Below are 18268 nucleotides of genomic sequence, written 5' to 3' on the forward strand. Positions count from 1 at the left end.
TTAGTATAATTCACCAAATTATATACGCTTTAGAGCATCTCCAACCCTGAACCAAAATTTTCATCAAATCTGAGTAAAAAAATGACTTTTTCCTCAATCTGATACCGAGTGCTCCAACGGTTGATTTTCATCAAATTTTTATCAAATCTATGCCGGGATAACCGGTTGGTCGACCGGTTAAGCCAAATTTTTTTTGATTTTTTTTTTGAACTGTTTGAACCTTTTAGTGGTTGATCAGTTGGTCGACCAGCCGGTCAACTGGCTGGTCGACCGATAAGGCAAAAAAAAAATTTTTTTTTTCAACTGTTTGAACTTTTTTGAAACTATTTGAACCTTTTGGTGGTCGACCGGTTAGTCTCCCCCAACGGTCATGCACAGTGTTTTGGTGAAATGCAGAGCATGTCCTCCTTTTGATGAAATGTTTGGTGAATTCTCGATTTGATATCAAAATTGTAAAATTGTTGGAGCTCCAAACAATACTTTTTTTACCAAATTTTAAATTTGATGCTAGATTTAGTGAAAGGTTGGAGATGGTCTTATCCTGCAAAAGTAACAAATTTTTGTAGTCTACAAAAGTTGCACTGTAAGAGAAATTTTAAGTATTTAAAAAATTACGAAGTAAAAAAAGAAAAAAAAAATGTAACTGACAAATATTTAACTCATATTTCATTCATTTTTCTTTTTCTTTTTATTTGTTTTTCACAAATTCTTATATAATCCTAACATCCAAACACAGCTTAAGTTACTACTATTTATAGTTTATGATTATAAATATTTTTATGAGCTATGTTCTTTGGTTGTGTTGTGTTTGGTTTGATTTGGGAAATAAATTTTTTTTAAAAAAAATTCAGAGAGAGAGTTTAAATTTTTTTTTTTAATTTGTTTGGTTGTATATTTTCAAAATAGTTTTAAAGTATGAGAGTTTGGGATGATTTAATATTTTGTTATAGTTGACTAGGTGTGTATAAGAGAAAAAGTGATTGAAAATGAGAGATGAGAGAAAAAAAATAATTGAATGATGTATAGGAGAGAGTTTTTTTTCAAAATCACTAAACCAAACAAAATTTTAAAATTTTTTTTTCCAAAATTACTCTCTCAAAATCAAACCAAACAAAACCAAAATTTTTTATCAAACACTCACATAAGTGTAAGATCTACATCTATGGAAGCATTTGGTAAAAAAATTTAAAACTTCCAACATTTTTATATTATTATTTTTGTTACTTTTTTTTTGGAGATAGTGAGAAGTACTATTTTTTATGACGAAAAGATTATGTCATCTTGTAATTTATATTACAAATTTTCATAGCGTATTATAAAAAAACATCATACATATTTTTAAAGGTGTGGATGGATAGTAACCTTTCCTGACTAACATTTATAATTATAAAAGAAATATCATAAAAGTTAACGAATTAAATTTTGATTAATGTTTGGGAGCATTAAAAAGGGAGCACTAAAGGAGCACTAATGAGGTGGCTCTCCCTTTGATGTGATGGTTGTTTCTTGTGTGTTTTTTTTTTTTTCTATTGTTTTTTTATATTTTTTAACTTATTAGAACTATTAGTGATGAGATTTTTTAGTGATCTTTACCATTGCTTTTAAATTTTTAAGTTAACGGTGAACCTAATGGTTGGGTACTGGATTTGGATTGTTCTAGTTCGGTCTACAAGTTTAGTCTATCAAGCTAATCGAATTGGGTCAAGTCAAGCTAAGCTTCCCTTATTTTGTAATTATTGATTTTATTGATTTAAGAAAATCACAAACTGAGTTACTACTTAAGAACTACGGAATAATTTTAGTAATTAAGATCCCTACTAAAACACATTAACTTCTTTCAAATTTGTACTTTTTTGTATGGACATATATAGAGTTTTTTTTTTTTTACAATTTAAAAAAAAACAATTTAGATAATTGACACACTTTTCAAATTATTAAAAAAACTAACATACTTTTAAAATCGCATTTTGAAAATGTAATTTTAAATTGAAATTGTATTTTCAACATACAATTTCATCTTGAAATCGCATGTTGAAAATGCAATATATCTTAGTGAAGTCCATGCCATCATATTGCATTTTCAACATGTGATTTCAAGATGAAATTACATGTTAAAAATGCAATTTCAACTTCAAAATCGCAACATGCGATTTCAAGGTGAAATTACATGTTAAAAATGCAATTTCAATTTCAAAATTGCATTTTCAAAATGCGATTTCAAAAAGTAGGTTAGTTTTTCAAATAATTTAAAAAGTGAGTTAATTTTCTAAATTATTCTTTTTTAGAATATTAAAAAAAAAAAAAACTCAACATATATATATATATATAAAAGTTGAAAATGTAATTTATGATGGCATGGACTTCACTAAGATATATTACATTTTCAACATACGATTTCAAGGTGAAATTACATGTTAAAAATGCAATTTCAATTTCAAAATCGCATTTTCAAAATGTGATTTCAAAAAGCAGGTTAGTTTTTCAAATAATTTAAAAAGTGAGTTAATTCTCTAAATTATTCTTTTTTAAAATATTAAAAAAGAAAAAAAACTCAACATATATATATATATATATAAAATAGAGATAAGTCTTTATCCATTCATAGGCTACATTGTTATTGTAACACATCGATGCATAAATGGTATCTATATGATCGAAGCCAAAGTTATGGTTTTTTTGTTTTTATTTATTTATTTTTAAACTAATGGGTTAAGGTTTTGAAACGGAAAGAAAATTAAAGTAGAAGCAACGAGATTACAAAGTTTTGGTTTAGTATATTTGGACTATCAATAAAAGACATACATGTTCTTATCCTGAGACTGTATTTGTTTGAACGGACTGGATAAGGAGAGATTGTAATTCATCGGACTGTTAGTCTCGAAATACATTGTCCGTGGACTATTTGGTTAGATTGGATTTATATCCTATGTTTGTTTAGTCATGAGATTAGATGTCTGAATTAGACTATTTTTAGTGAATCTAATGTTTGGTTAGACCGACTGGATAAGGATAAATATTCAAAAGACTATTTTACTCTTATAATTTATAATTTTTATTTAATATATAATTTTAAATTTGTAATCTATAATTTATAATTTAACAACACTAAAAAAATTTAATTTATAAGGCCATAATTTTTAATTTATTATTTTTAATTAAATTAAATTTATAATTTATATTTTTTATTTAATATATAATTTTAAATTAACGACAATAAAAAATAATTTTATTTAATATATAAATTAAATTTTCAACAACACTAAAAAAATTTAATTTATAAGGCCATAATTTATAATTTATTATTTTTAAATAAATTTAATTTATAATTTAGATTTTTTATTTAATATATAATTTTAAATTAACAATACTAAAAAAATAATTTAATTTAATATGTAAATTTAATTTTTTAACAACACTAAAAAAATTTAATTTATAAGGTCATAATTTATAGTTTATTATTTTTAATTAAATTTAATTTATAATTTATAATTTAAATTTTTTATTTAATATATAATTTTAAATTAACAATACTAAAAAATAATTTATAAATGTTCAAAAGACTATTTTACCCTTTTCTAATTGTTTGCTAAGTAATAGTATAGAAGTAAAATGGACATTTTAGAACCTAATCCCCTGGGACACCAATCCCAGGAAAACAATCCCATCTCCTCCATGGGATAGAATAGTCCCACAAATATGGGACTAATAGTCCGGGGCCACTATTAGTTCGGAACAAAAAAAATAAAAAATAAATAATAGACTATTAATCTGGTGAGATTAATTGTCCAATTCCACACCCTAAGGCCATGTTTGTTTGGGCGGACTGGATTAGCATTCCCATGACTAATAGTCCTAGGACTACAAATCCGTTGGATTATGTATCCTATCTTAACTAATAGTCAAGTTTAAAATAATTAGTCCCTACTTCAATTGTTTAACCAAACATCGGATTAATAATTTTATTGGACTATTAGTCCAATCCCAAGCTCATGTCCACCCAAACAAACATGACCTAATCCTTCCAAACAAGCACACCCTAACCGTATATAATTAAATAAAACACTTGCATTCTTTAATACTGTTGGGAAACAAGCAGTAAGATCACTAAAAGGACAACCCTTGAAAAAAATATTTGATTTATTCATTAGAAAATGACTTTCTATCAACTCTCTTTTTGTGTTGAGTTTTATATACTTCAATTATTATTAGGCACCAAAGACTTCCTGTCACTCCTTTTCCAAGTCTAACATCAGATAAGGCTCTTTTTTTTTTTTTTATTCAAGTAACCCCACCGGCCACTTGAAGATCAAAGAACATATCTTCCTATCTCAATATTATCACCCATCAAATTATGCAAGAATTTTAAAACACAAATTCCAAGGCATGATCCAATAAATAAAATTTTTGAATAAATTATAAATACACCATCTAAGATTTTCTTAAAATACAGATTGCCCCCTTGTGATTTAAAAAATTACGAATACTCCCTGATCATAATTTTTTATGTAACAGAATTAACTGAAAAAATAAAATTCATAATTGCTCTACTATACAATAATAAAATTACTTAAATTATTAATTGAAACATATTTCTAATATCATTAAAAACTGTTAATTGACTTAATAATTTATTAATAAAAGAGACGATTTGTTATAAAATTAGAAACCTCAAATGGTAGAATGTAATTTCCAAAACCACAAGAAGTGATTCGTATTTTAATCAAACGTCAAGAGGTGTATTTGTAATTTACCTTAAAATTTTTGAAAACATTACGTGCCTAGAAGGGTAGGCCAGGTGGAATCCTGTCCCATGATCTGATTTTTAAAATTAGCAATTAAATTATGTGATTGTAATTGCATCAGACTTAGACAAATAATTTTGCAATAGAAGATCTTGTGCTCTTGTGGTGATAGGAACAGTCCCTGTTACCTGCAGATCAATTAAGTTCAACAATCAAATAGAGTCCCTAACACCACTCCTCTTAACAGCCATTGTTCAAGATCTTTGAATAAACAAAATGGGGTACACAAGGTCCAAGTGGTCATAAGAGGATGCTTAAGTGCGATTGAGGTTAAATCTCAAATCGAGTCAATAGAATAACATCAGCCTGTTGTAATAATCTAACTTCTTACCATGTGACTAAAAGAAAAAGTCAACCCAATGACATTAGTTTAACCAACAAATTCCTCAAATAGATGCAGCACTATGTTCATTTAATAACTAAACAAGAAAATAAACATTTATCCAGTCCTTTAATATCGATGCCATGTTTTCTAAAGTTACCTTGTGTGGATAATCAATGTACAAGAAGACATGCAGCAGCACAGTAGAGAAAACTCACAAGAAAATAAAACTACCAAACAAATCTCAAGCTTAGCCAAAATTATCTGAAGAAACATGCTCAAGGAATAGGTAACAAAGGCCTCAGAAGTTACAAAATAGATGGATAAACCTGTACCATTAGCTTTGATGAACAAAAGAGGGGAAAATAAGTGGGGAGGAGGTGTTTGGGATGGTGTAGTCAGAGATTTGTAACCGCACGACGCTCTCCCTAAGCCTTAAAAAAAGCGACTAAATTGACAAACCAACCTCTTTCTACAAGCACTGGAACTGAAGCACCAAAACTGAACTACTGGCTTACTTCGGTTCCTTATCCGGTTTGGGAGCAGGCTCAAGTTCACTTAAATCTTAACTTACAGCAATTCCTTCCTTCACTTACAGGCTTTCCTAGAAGTCAAAATCATGATCCTGTCCCTTCAACTATCAGTCAGTCCATTGACTAAGAATGGGGTCTGGAACAAGAACTTCACGAAAAGAAAAAGTATACACAAACATGTGTGCACAAGAACTTTATGTTGGCTTATCAACAAAAACTCCTAGGTTCATCCATCCAGCAATGAAAATTTAGCTTTGAGGAATTTACGATGACTTTTGACAATGGTTAAGGTAGGCTGTGTAGGTTAGTGGCTGATGGATTCCTCTAATCAAGTTGACCTCAAACAAGTAATTTGACGAGTGTGTTCTCCTGGACCCCATATCTGAACACACAGCAATGATATAGCATATCGATATAATCTGTGGCTACTTGATCCAGCAATTCAAACAGAGATAAGTTTTCCAAAATAAAGCTCTATTTTTTTTTCAGATAGGACCAAAATAAAGCTTAACAGCTTAACAAATTAGCAAAAGCAGCTTAATGATAGGGTAATTATTTCATTTCTAAGTAATATAAAGCATAGTTATTGGCCCACAAGAAAAGGAATGAGAAAACTATAACCCTCAAAAATGTCTTTAATGTTTCAAGTTGTAGCCAGAGTATCAAGCCGCATATGATATCTGCAAACTGGAAGATGTTTCAGAATAGCTGTAAGCCATGGTTTTCTCGAGCCACCATCTGCAGGTTCATTTGCTCTCGATATCGTAGAGATCTGATCTGAACATGTACATCAAGGAAATTACAGAATATTATGCGGACAATCAAATACAAGAGTATATGAACCATTTTTAAATATTTAGACGCAGCAAAGAGAGTTAACATCTTTGATCTTGCAAGCACAGGATTTTTTTTTTTTTTTTTGAACAATCTTGTATATACAATATTTTAGGGCAAATTACATATACACCCCTCCAGGTTTGACAAAATTACAGATACCCCCTGAGGTTTGAGAAATTACGAATTCCCCCCTGAATGCTATATTTGCATAAGAAATTAGGGGGTAATTTGTTATGAAATATAAACCTCAGGGGGTAAATTGTTATGAAAATACAAACCTCAGGGGGCGGGATGTAATTTCCGAAACCTCAGGGGTATCTGTAATTTAACCAAACCTGGAGGGGTGTATATGTAATTTGCCCAATATTTTATTGCACAAATACTGTACATTCAGTCCATCTACAAAATAATGACATCTAGTCTACTATGGAACTTAAGATGAGTCCGTACACTTTGGAGAGCACTTTTTTTTTTTTTTTTTCTTTTTTTTTTGCCCATATGATAGGATGTTAGGGAGTCAGTAAGTTAGAATATAACGAAAGATTCTCCATCGATTCGAACCCTGAACCTCTAACATTCTCACTGTTCCAACGGACAGCTAAATCCACCACTGGGCCAACTGCCCTGTCCCACTTTGGACAGCACTTAAGCATGAACTTACCGATCACATACAGTCAAACACCAACCCTGTACAAAAACCCAAAAACTGGATCTCAAAAACTAGTGCAATAGCTCCCAAAAGATGAGCAAAAGACTATATCAAAACTTGGAGCTCCCCTTGAGCCAAAATAAGGATCTCTACTTTCTTCAAAGGAACATTTGTTCCACTCTTTTCTCAAAATCCACAAGCATGAGGGCACCACTCACCACATTTCTCAAAATCCCCTCCTAACACTTCAAATTCCCTCCAAAAAAGGTCAGAACTTCCAGGTCCAACCTTATGCCATAATTAATTGCCCAATTTAACACGCCCGTTTAAGACCAAAACCCTTTTTGCAAAGGACATTACCAAAGAATCCTCAATAAATACAATGCAAACCTTCTTAAAATTATTTATTAAGCATAGATTTGGACACAAAACATGGGTACAACAATACGGACAACGCGGCAATTTTTTTTTGAAAAAAAACAAGATACTACAAGATAGAAAATCAAGATACGACACGACTCGGTAAAATTTTCATATGTATACATTAAAAAAATAACTATTCTTCATTTTTGCATGACAAAATATATATACATTTTATTATTATCAAATTAGTAAAGAAATCATTTTTCTCATTCTACATATTGAAAAAGAAATACAAAGAAATATCCAAATATCTATATTAGAATTGGACTTTAGAATTCCTAAAATTAAAGGGACTAGAGCATGAGAGATTAATAGGTATAAATAGGATCCTAAGTTACTTTTTTCAAACTTGCAATGTATTTCATTTGTGTTTAAGTGATGGAAACGAGTGTTCCCTAAGTGTATAAAAGTTTACAAAAGAAATTTAAGTAATAATATGATACATTTGGACATATATCTGACAAGTGCTCAAGATGACACCTTCTTAGTGTGGGTATTTGGATTATCCCATTTTGTGGGGGCTCCATGTCAGCCTAGTCTAACGAATATGACCATGTAACAAGCCCTCAGCAATGCCACGACATCTCCTAAATAAACTATTAGGTCGTGCCCAAGCCTAAGCATGGGACATGAATTACCGAGTATGGTACCTTAGCCCATTAACAAGCTCAATGCCTTAGTCACATGCCAATGCACATAGTAGACGAGTCAAAGATTGGGAATCCCAAGTCATGGTACAAAGCAATACTCAGATGAGCCAAGGTACCTTCACTCAGCCACCCTACTAGCAACATGGCCCAACAATCCCTTAGTTCGGCCAAGTGCTCCTCTATCACACCATGATCCCTTTATGCTTCATTCCCATAGGTCATTTCAAGGCGTGGCCATGAATTCCACTCGTTCAAGTCAAGGTATCTCTGCTCAGCCACCCCAACCCAATAGCAACATGGCTTGAGTAGCTTGACACCACTTCTTGGCTTGATCAAAAAGACCCTCTGTTGGGTCATGACTCCCCTATGCCTTATACCCTCTATTAGGGAGTCTTATATAATTCATGATCAATACAACCATTGCTATCACTTTGTTTTCATAGGCTAGGAGCAAGGCCTAGGCACACATTGCGCAGAATCAATAGAGGATTGTGGTTTAGAGGCTATAGTTAAGGGTTTATCGAGGTCACTTGACTTGCTCCTTTCTCACGAAACAAAGGTGTTGAACCAACAAGTGATACCCTCCACGTAAGGTGTATCATACCTACCACCAACCTCATTCTATGATACATTCTCCAATATATCATAACTACCTCTGTTGTTGTCCATAGCATAGACCCCAAGATCTATATCCTATGACATAAGGGTAGGCGAGATGCCTTCATTTTGTCAAATCAAGGAGAGTCAGCCATTTGGTCTTGGATAAGCTAGCCTCTAACAGTCCATCATCCTATATAAGGGGACTCCAATGCAAGTGTTGAAGCAAGTTCATCCCTTACTTACTCTACTCTTCCAACAATGGTCCATCTCCTATTCTACCATCCTCTTTCTCACTAAAGACACCTTAATTCTCTCCTCCTTGGCCTCTACTAACTCATTGGTCACCACCCACATTTAGAAATGTCTATGATCACTAATTCTCTTTCTTGCTCTTTTATAACCTCCTCAAGACCCCCCCTCCCCCTCCCTCTCCCCCTCCGCTCTTTTTTATTCAAGAAAAAAAATATATAGAAATTACACTTTAAGGCAACGTTTGTTTTCCGAATTAAATTGGATGAGATAATGAGTACGGTGGCATTGAGTGAGTGGGGATTACTACTGTGGCGGCATTAGGTTGGAGGTGTAAGGTAAATTGTGTTTGTTTGTGTACTATTATAGTGATATTAATTGATTGAGATTAAATCTATGAAATTACATAAAAGCCCTCATTATGTAGAAAGTGACAATTGTTTTTGTAAAGTAACGGGCAAAATAGTCATTTCAACCCCAATCCCATAGGATTGAATTTGCAATACCACCTCCGCCATGGGATTGCTACTCCCCTCATTGAAGGGTATTCCTAATCCCATGGGACTCCTAGTCTCATCATGGTCGTTTCTCAAACCAAACATGTTTCTTGTAAGGCTTATATAATTGCTAATCCAATCTCATAGGCTATGGAGGAAAACAAATAGAGCCGAAGGGGAAGGGAATGGGTAGCAAGGTTCAAACCCTGCTCGTGAGCAAGGTCATTCAATGTCCCCGACCACCAATTGGGACGACCTTATTGCTCCCTAACCTCCTCAGGACGTTGACGCATTAATTCATTTATTCTCAATGATATTACATTCAAACTTTTTATACCCAACCTAGTAATGAAGGAGCATCAAGTGATAATCTATAAAAGTGATAAGACATTTTAATTAGTCAGCTCTTCTGGTTTTCAAGAATCATTGAAGTGATATAAAAGTTGTTATCAAGATTCAAGAAAATTCCTTAAAGACTTCTAGGTTATTGTCAAGTGCTTAAATAAATTTAGTGCTTGTTATGCGTGGAATACCAAGAATCTAGCATTTAAGAGACATTTGTAATCTTATAAATTCATATGAAGATGAATAATAAGATTAGGTTGTTGATATCCAAAAAATTATCTTGCAAGTATTCTTTCCTAGAGTGATTGATTTGTCTAGCCCAATCAAGGAAGTGTCTTGGTCACATGAATGATTCTACAATTAGCAGTCTCAAGTGATTCCACTCGTTGAGCAATTTGTGACAAATCAGACCCACTCAATTCTTATCTTCTTCTTCACTTTTTTTTTTTTTTTTTGATAAATTTATCTTCTTCTTCTCTTTGGCAATGAGCCTCTAAAAAGTGCTCAATGAGTAACAAGAAGATCCATCTTATCTCAAGTACGAGGACTAGAGAAAAAATTAGCTTCACATATCACAATATATGAGATGAATATTTGTTTAAGATACACATCCTAAACCAATGTTATTGTGAAGCAATTTGCACAACCTGAATTGTCCCTAACAAGGTAAGTAACATTTTGATAACAATCTTAATTTTATCCATGTTGGGAAGGTGGGCATTCATGGGTATGTGGCTGGGAGAGCCCCAAAATAAACAGCCCCTCCATCATTATTTAGAGCCCCCATCACCATTGGAACCAAAAAAAAAGGAAGGCGGAAAAACATTGCTGATAAATCCCTTCCAAGACAAAAAGATGTTTCTCCATCCATCCCTTTGCCCCTCATTCAAATTATAAAAAATTAGAACCTTCTCTTCTTCAACTAAAGATTGAGCATAGGGAAGTCATTTGGTTTTTGGAGCTAAGTGCAAAAATATTGAAAGGTTCTTTAGAATCTTTTTTATCTAACCAATGTCTATGTGTGTGTACGTGTGTCGCAACAAGAAAAAGTTCAGCACTTGCTTTACTTCCAATTTTTTGTATGTTGAAATTTTAACATGGAATAACAAGTTTGTTTCAACAATTTCTGAAGTTATTCCAAACTTTTTCGCATCTACTAAATTAAGTAGTCCAAAGCCCCCATTCCTAGCGTTGGTTTCCCACCTTATGACTTCAAAGCCTGCAAGGTTAACACTTAAAATCCTACAACTATACATCTAATTACTTAAAGTAATCCTTTAATCCCAAATATATATATATTTGCATTATCATGCTGTATAAAATTGAAATGGGTTATTGTTTAATAACAATGAATTGTGAAATATTATAAGCAGACAGTGAATCTGGTCCTTGGGAAACCAGTTAGCAACATGTCTCAGATAACCCTAATCACATTAACAAAAACAAAAAAATAAATAAATAAAAAATAAAAATAAAAATAAAAAACAGTGAATCAAAAAAGGATACATCAAGTAAAAGCCACGAGCAAATGCCCCAGCAAGCACAACAGTGAACAAACGGTCCCTCAAAACAGGGTTATGTGGCAATTGAATTCGAACTGAAAATTGAGAACGCAAAGATTAAAACACTGAATGAATCAAACCCATTATTAGAAACATACAATTTAGTAAATTTACAATGAACCATCATAAAGAAATTAATAAAAATAAAAATAAAACCAGAGCTACTACTTACTGAGAGGAAGAACAGGAGCATAAATTAGGGGAAACAGAAATTTCAAAGGGGTCCTTTGCTTTGTTTCCTAGCAGCAGCCTGCCTTGGAAAATAAATTCATACATCAAACTTCAGTAAACAAAAGAGAGAGAGATCGAGATCTGATAGGGTAATGGCAGGGATCCAATGTTTTACCAATATTTTTATCAAATAAAAATGTTTCGTGTAGTATAGATTCACATAAAATTCATATCGTGTCATAAAAATGTTTCATATGATGTAGACTCACATAAAATTCATATATTCACATCCGATATGATATGATTACCAAAACTACAAACACAATGCATAAATTTTTTATTAATATTTAAAACGTCTCTCCCTCATTGTGTTGTATTTTTATATGATTAATATGGAATGATATGATTAATAAAAATAGTTGTAAACCCCGAAAAAGGAATGAGACTCTCATTATGAGAGAGAGGGAAGAGTCGTTTTTGTTTCATATGATTTCGTTGATTCCTTGTCTATATGAATGGTCCGCTTCTTCCTTTTATTTAAGTCCCTGTTTTTCCTCAATACCATCTACAGCGAGTTACCTATCGATAGAGTTGCAAATGAACCGAATCGAGTCGAGTTTTGTTAAGTTCGATCTTTACTTGTTTATTTATTGAGCTCGTTTATTAAACTCGAACTTGACTCGACTCGTTAACATTAATAAAACTCGAGTTCAGCTCGGCTCAGCTCGATAAATTTTTTTTAATATTATTTATATTATTTAAATAAAAATATTTAAGTAAAAAATATTATTTATATTGTTTAATATATAAATAATGCATTTATATATATATTTTTATATTATTTAATATATAAATAATATATTTATTATATAATTTAAATAAAAATAAATAAGTCGAGAAACAAGTCGAGCTTATGCAAGCTCGAGTTCGGCTTATTTACTAAACGAGCCTAATAGTCGAGCTTGAGCTCGGCTCATTTGCTAAACAAACCGAACCAAGCCAAGTCTTTAACGAGCCGAGCCGAGGCGAGGTTGTTCATGAACAACTCGTTTCATTTGCAGCTCTACCTACCGCCCAATCTCTTAAAATTGTAACCATTCCTATCATTGCGCTGCCTTCAGATTAAATTTTAAAATTTAAAATTTATTTTTAAAATTATTTTATTTTGTCATAATTAATATGTATTGTGGGGACATAATTTTTTAAAAACAACACGTGGCCAAGGTGGCACCGAAGTGTCAGCCGAGGTGCCACGTGTCTTGATTATGACACCGAGGTAATCTCGGCTAGGCCGAGGTTATCTGCGAGAATACCGGAATTAGGGATGAGCGGATAAGGGACAAGAGTCCTAGAATAGGAAAGGACTTCAGTTTGGGTAAGGATGAGACTCGTAAAGAGTTTATTCCAATCCTCCTGGGAGTCCAAGATTAACAATAATCCTAAGTCCATTGAAGATAGGCTTCAATTGGGATTAGGTCAGTGTTGGCTATAAAAGAGAGGCACTCTCATGGGTCTAAGGTACGTTTTTTATATTCTGAATAGTGAGTTAAGCACTTTTGCTATCTTTGAGAGATAAATAACTTGATCGTCGGAATGCTCCCGGGTGGACGAACCACCTCCGGAATCTCTTCTTTCTGTGACAAGTCGTTCGGGTTTAATCTATTATGTCGGTGCTCTCTAGCTAAGTACTAGTTTGGCAGTGTGGTCAGAAATAAACCCACACAATTTGGCGCCGTTTGTGGGAAAGATAGTAGAATAGATGGCCAACGACGGACGGAAAGAAAAGATTAGGGACGATATCCCTCTTGGGAGTGGTAAACATATTGACCTTGACATCGAAGAAGACAACTACAACGAAAAGACTAGTGATAAGAATCATGGAGAAAAAGACGTCGGCCAGGAAGGTGACGTACTAAAGAAATCAGACCGAAGCGGGTATTATAATGAAGACGACCTCTAGGTATGGAAAGATAGATGCCTGCGGAGGGACGAAGAGATGAAGGGAATGGCAGACAAATTGGCGGACCTACAAACGGTCATCAATTTCATAATGCAAAACAACATCATGCAGCTACCATTCCCGCTGCAAGACACGTCAATTCTAGCGGCCAAGAACAATGCCCAGAAGGGAGGGCAAAAAGCAGTCCCTGTAGCCGCCAGCACACCAGGACCAAGGAACACTCTTACCGCCCTTCAAGGGAGGTTAGGCGAGGAGAGTCAATGAAGGGAAATTCACAGAGGACGCATCGTACCAAAGAAACTGACCCCAAAGAACATCGGCATGTTGAAGGGAAGGAACTCTGTTTTGACGCAACTAACGGAGAAAGGTCCAAGAGGACTCATAATGACACCGGAAGCAGCACGCCGAAAAGGCTGAAATCCGGAGATAGCCGAGCTCCAGGACGGACCAAGAGGATCTGAGGGATTACCTCCAGAGAAAGCAACAAAACGCCGAGGTAACCTCCCCGATTAAGCTAAGAACACCGTTCTCAGTAGAGTTGGACAAATTTGAGGCCCCAAAAAGGTTCAGTATGTCGAGGTTCCAGATATACGGTGGTAAGTCGGACCCCAACTTTCACGTCGGTTTGTACCTGAACTCGATGGCATTGTACACTAGGAACAAGCCGTTGCTTTGCAAGGTGTTCCCCTCATCCTTCGGGGAAATTGCATCGGATTGGTTTCACAAGTTGTCGAAAGGAACTGTGAAAATCTAGGAAGGCCTAGCCAAGATGTTTGTGGCCAGATTCGTGACAAACAAACTACAGCCATTAAGGGTGGACGCACTGATGGCTCTGAAAATTGGCGAGGACAAAAGCCTGAGGGCCTATGCCAAAAGGTATTATGAGGTATTCAACCGAATATCAAAATGCAACTAAGAGGTGGCTGTCGTGTCTTTTAAGAACAGCCTAAAAGATGATTGTTTGCTTCGAAAGTCATTGGCAAAAACACTGCCAAAAAGTATGGAAGAATTAATGGCCAAAATAGAGAAGTATGCCAATGCCGAGGAAGACACGTCGGGGACAAAGGCATCGAAGCAAGAAAAGGGAAACGGCTCGCCGAAGCGAGGCCGAGGTAATGGCGGGAACAACAAGCAAGAGACAGGATTAAGAGCTACGCAGACAGTCACAACTGTATTCCGAATCCCAATTTACAAAGTCTTGGAGAAAATCCAAAGTCAGCCTTATTACAGAGCACCAATAAGGGCCCCTGGTGAATTCATGGGAAGAAACCTTGGCAAGCACTGTGCTTACCACAACGAAGATGGGCACCTGACTCAGGGTTGCAGAGCCCTAAAGGCACATCTGGAAGACCTGGTAAGGCAAGGTCATTTAAGAGACCTTATAGACGAGGCTAGGACAAGGGAAGAACAAGCAAGACTACCTCAGGCACCGATAGCACCGCCTCCCCGACCAGCACCACAACCGCAGGCAAGCAGACCTCGAGTGATCAATATGATTCACTCGAAGGTCAATGAGAATGAAATACGTAGGGAGACTCAAAAGGTAAAACACTTACAGTATGTGTACCAGGCCCGGTAGAAAAGACCTAGGGCAGACGAGTACCAGTGACCAGTGGTGTCCTTTATTAAAGATGACCTAGAGACGGTGCAACATCCACACAACGATGCCTTGGTAATATCCCTCCAGATTGGAGAATGCCAAGTGAAGCGCATCTTAGTGGACCAGGGCAGCTCTTGTGACATCATGTATGTCAGGTGTTACAAGGAGCTTGGCCTTCACCAAGATGATCTGGAGCAATCCAATGGCCCAATGGTTGGGTTCAATGGAACGCCGACGTGGCCCTTGGGAGCAGCAAGTTTAGAGGTGCAAGCTGGCACCAAGAAGATAAAAACAGAGTTCACCATAATCGACACCCCCACCCCTTACAATGCTATCTTGGGAAGGCCATGGCTACATGCAATGGGGGTTGTTCCCTCAACATTGCTTTAGCTATTACGGTTCCCAACAGAGCATAGAATAGAGGAGGTCAGAGGGGATCAGTTACAGGCAAAGAATTGCTCTATGGCGGTAATGAAATCTACCTACAACATACGAGAAGCAGAAACAGTAGAGATCGAAGACAAGAACGTAGAAGTCCTGGGGGATGTCGACAAAGAGCTAACAAAGAAGAGTGAGGAAGCCCTGAAGAAAATCCTTGTCCAGCAAGAGGACGAAGAACGCTTCTTCCTTTTCGGCTCGGGCTTGGCAGAAGAAGAAGAAAAACAGCTAGAGGCATTCCTGAGAGCAAATCTGGAGGTGTTTGCATGGACACCATACAAGATGCCTGGCATTGACCCCGAGGTCACTTACCATAGACTAAATGTGAACAGGTCGGCCAAACCTGTCATCTAGCAAGCAAGGAGGCCGACATTAATGCATGTTGAGGCAGTAGAAGAGGAAGTGGACAGACTTCTGGAGGCCAGGGCCATTCGAGAGGTAAATTACCCAACATTGTTATCAAACACAGTGGTTGTGAAAAAAAAGAATGGTAAGTAGAGGGTCTGTGTAGACTTTACCAGCCTAAACAAGACTTGTCCCAAAGACAGTTTCCTATTACCCAAGATTAACTAATTGGTGGATGTCACTTCAAGGCATAGAAGGATGAGCTTCCTGGATATTTACAGGGGGTACTATCAGATAGCCATGTACCCCCCAGATAAGGAGAAGACTGCATTTATCACCCCAAAAGGGCTGTATGGTTACAGAGTGATGCCTTTTGGATTGAAAAATGCAGGAGCAACTTACCAGAGATTGGTGACTAACATGTTCAGACATTTAATTGGCAAAACTGTGGAGGTATACATAGATGACATGGTCGTGAAGACCAAAGAACCTGGGGTCATCTGGAAGACTTAAAGGCAGTTTTTGACATTCTTAAAACATATCAGCTCCAACTCAATGCATCGAAGTGTGCATTTGGAGTTGGGTCCGGTAAGTTCTTAGGATACTTGGTAACTAAAATGGGCATTGAGGCAAACCCGGATCAGATCAAAGCCATCTTAGAGCTGAAGAGCCCAACATCGGCAAAACAAGTGCAGATGTTGACTGGAAGGGCTGCAGCCCAGAATAGATTTATAAGCAGAAGCTCTAACAAATGCAAACCTTTCTTCAGTTTAGTGAAGAAAGCCACAGACTTCTTGTGGACAGAAGAGTGCGAAGCCGCCTTGGCCGACTTAAAGAAGTATTTGACTACTGCCCCAGTTCTCTCAAATCCAATACCTGGAGAGGAGTTGTTCTTATACTTGGCAGTTTCAGAGCATGCAGTGAGTGCAGTAATAGTCAAAGAAGAAAAGGGAGAGCAAACGACAGTTTACTATGTAAGTAAAACCCTGGCAGATGCAGAGACCAGATACCTACCCTTTGAGAAGTTAACACTGGCTTTAGTAATGGCTTCCAAGAAGCTGAATCATTATTTTCAAGCCCACAAAATTGTGGTGTTAACTGAACATCCTTTGAGGTCCCTGTTACAGCAGGGAGATCTGACAGGAAGAATAGCCAGATGGGCAGTAGCTTTGGGCCAATATGACCTGGAATTCAAACCCAGGACAGCAATTAAAGGCCAAGTCTTAGCCGACTTTGTGGCCGAATTCACACCAGACGCCGTTATACATCGGGCTCCGTTGAGCCGAGGTATACAACGTCCAAGTGAACAAGGCAAAACCCAGCAGGGAACAGCAGAACAAAGGAAGGAAGAAAAACTCAAGCCCTGCAGTGTTCACATCGGCGACTCATTCCGATTGTTTGTTGATAGAAGTTCAAACCGACAAGGAGTGGGGGCAAGAGTAGTGCTAGTATCTCCAGATGGGCAGATACTGGAACAATCTATTCATTTAGGGTTTAAGACCTCAAACAATAAAGTAGAATATGAAGCACTAATCGTAGGATTAGAACTGGTAGTAGCAATGGAAGCTGACGAGGTAATAGTCTTCTGTGAGTCCCAGCTTATAGTCAACCAGGCAATAGGCGGATACACAGCCCGAGATGAAAGGATATCAACCTATGCAAATGAAGTGGGCAGACTGATAGCCTTATTTCAAAATTGCCGATTATAGCAGGTTAGCTAAGATGACAACAACCGTGATGATGTTCTGGCCAACCTGGCTAGTGCAATGAAGCCTGGAGAGGCAAGAACGATAATGGTTGACTACTTGTCAAGCCCAAGCATAGAACAACTGAACACAGAGCGTGAAGCAATGTATGTGGAGATGGAACCAAGTTGGATGGATGTAATAATAGTAGTCCTTAGAGATGGGAAGCTGCCAGATGATCGTAAAAAAGCGCACAAAATCAGACTGAAGTTAGCAAGATTCAGTTTGTCAACAGAAGGACATCTCTACAAAAGATCTTTTACTGGACCCCTTCTGAAGTGTGTGCATCCTGCACAGATAGAAGATTTTCTGTACGAGATACATGAAGGGGTATGTGGAAGCCACGCTGGAGGCAGGTCACTTGCTCATAGGGCCATTACTCAGGGGTACTGGTGGCCCTACATGCAGAAAGATGCTGAAGCCTATGTCAAGAAGTGTGAGAAGTGCCAGAGGTTTGCATCTTTGATACATCAACCGGCAGCAGACTTGAACCCAGTGTCCAGTCCTTGGCCATTCACCCAATGGGGCATGGATCTTGTT

At 36.2% G+C, this 18268-nt stretch overlaps 1 protein-coding gene and 1 long non-coding RNA gene across 2 annotated transcripts in view; one reads left to right on the plus strand and one right to left on the minus strand.

Annotated features, from left to right (window-relative positions):
- LOC114313043 (receptor-like protein 6) overlaps positions 1–18268 on the plus strand; it is a 253586-nt gene that overhangs the window by 197683 nt on the left and 37635 nt on the right. The gene's annotated exons all lie outside the window — the stretch shown is intronic.
- LOC114312399 (uncharacterized) lies at positions 6115–12145 on the minus strand. Its single transcript, XR_014349438.1, has 3 exons — positions 11642–12145; positions 11414–11504; positions 6115–6434 (listed from the first exon to the last, which is right to left on the minus strand). It is a non-coding gene; the product is annotated as an uncharacterized LOC114312399 (long non-coding RNA).

Source organism: Camellia sinensis, chromosome 13 (assembly GCF_055761805.1).
Source record: "Camellia sinensis isolate YWXY chromosome 13, ASM5576180v1, whole genome shotgun sequence".
In the NCBI taxonomy this organism is placed as follows: Eukaryota; Viridiplantae; Streptophyta; class Magnoliopsida; order Ericales; family Theaceae; genus Camellia; species Camellia sinensis.